This window comes from Lygodium microphyllum, chromosome 1 (assembly GCF_053477565.2).
Source record: "Lygodium microphyllum isolate KBCC chromosome 1, Lygodium_microphyllum_v1.1.10, whole genome shotgun sequence".
Lineage (NCBI taxonomy): Eukaryota > Viridiplantae > Streptophyta > Polypodiopsida > Schizaeales > Lygodiaceae > Lygodium > Lygodium microphyllum.
The window spans coordinates 53,555,888-53,557,801 of NC_141135.1; the positions used below are offsets into that span (position 1 = coordinate 53,555,888).

Consider the following 1,914-nt stretch of genomic DNA (forward strand, 5'->3'; position numbering starts at 1 on the left):
CAAATTTCAAAAGAAGGCAACCCAGATTCTAGAATCTAGATACATCTAACATCAACAAAAGCTAATTTAAAGACTCAAGAGTCAAGACTACAAGCTATAGCTATAATCATATGATATATCATGTGAGTCGTGACATGTCTCAAGAGTCAAATATCAAAGTAAGATAATAAATCTATGAGATCTCAAAGAACTAATAACTTCAAAGTTCAAACAATGGCCAGTGGCCAGCCATGGGAAAAAACATAAGCAACTCACAACTGTCAAAAATGCTCAACATCAACGAGAAAATCAAGGCTCAAGGCTCAAGCATCTGTAGCAACATCATCTAAGCCAATAGAGGTGTTGTCATCTTGATCCTCCTCTGGCTCATAGCTATCCACATCAACTAATAAGCCAGAACTATCAAAAGCCCCTGAATCTGCTAGAGCAGCTGAAGTGCTAGCTCCATCTGTGGCTCTCTGATGTTGTGAAGTAGTCTTGCTGCGCATGGTATGGCTCGGGGCTATCATCTCCTAGTAGTGCATGGTATATATGTCCCGCTCCTCTGAAGTGATATCTAAAACAAACCTCACCTTATCTATGTCGATCTTGTTAATATTTACCTTTGGTTATTTGACATAGATATTTTAAAAAGTTATCATCTTTAGATTCTAGAATTGGCATTCAAGAGTCAAACTTCAAAGACCATAAGCTATTAGCAAAATATAAATATAATCACCTGCGCAGGCTCAGGATAAATATCATTTTTCTCAAGCAGTTGGAGGTTGCAATGGCAAAAGACCAACCTCTCTAACTGAGCAGTGGTAAGTTTATTCATTTTCTTTGTATGGAAAAGGGCCCAAGTACTCCAATTTCTCTCACAAGGGCCTGAGCTACAATCTTGTGAGAGAACCCGTATAGTAATGTGTTTCTATAAATCATTATTCAAATAGAAACACAAACAGAGCCATAAGAATCTAAGATTCAACTTTCAAGAATCAAACTATGCAATGAATGCCAGTGATAATAAATTGCAAATATGTGATTATGTATGAGTATTAAAAGAAATCTTGGGGTTGCAAATTACCAATGTGGATGCACAATTTTCATACTTTTCCCACCATGAGACAAACTGAAGTTGACTCTCTCTCAACTTCACAGTCTCTCTACCAAAATGCAAGCTCTCATTGCAGAATGTCAAAAGATCATCCTCAATCCTTTGAAGCATTGACACATCACCACCTGTCACCTTTGTCATATACTCCATGAATCCCTCCTCTAGCTCCTCACACTCACTCTGCTCATCATCTCGCCAAAGAGGACTTAAGAATTGGGCCATTGCATCAATTGGTCTATGAAACCAATTCCATCTCCTCTCCCACACACAGTCCTTAAGATGTCAACATTGAAGAAATGTCAATTGAAGTCTCAAGAATAGTTATTCAAATTTCAAAATTCATATAATATCAATTTGTAAAATAAAGACTCAAAATTTACTTACTTGCTCGAGGGTAAAAAGTTTTTTTTTATAAAGAGCCTCTCCTATCTTATCCATATACTAATAAAGAAAACCCATAGTGATACCCTCCATATCGGTAATGTGTAGCACTATGTAGATAGGATTGAGAGTTCTCACCATAGCCTCCACATCTTTCCACCAAGTATCATTCATGACATTACACAGAAATGCCATGGTATTTGGATAATCATACTCATCCCACTGCATAAACTCATTAGATCATATAGTGCACACCAACTCCTTGTGAACGCGCACAAATCTCTCAAGCACAATGAAGATGTAGGAAAATCTGGTGGTGGAGGCTTTTAAGAGCTCAAGGTGGCAGCTAAATGAGTGAAATATGGTAAGAACCTTGGGCCTCCTCCTCACAAAATTAACCATACTTATGGCCATGCTGAATATGGCTTCAACTCATT

At 37.7% G+C, this 1,914-nt stretch overlaps 1 pseudogene; it reads right to left on the reverse strand.

Annotated features, from left to right (window-relative positions):
- Positions 1 to 302: 302 nt before the first annotated feature.
- Positions 303 to 1,246, reverse strand: LOC148041124 (uncharacterized; annotated as a pseudogene).
- Positions 1,247 to 1,914: the final 668 nt, after the last annotated feature.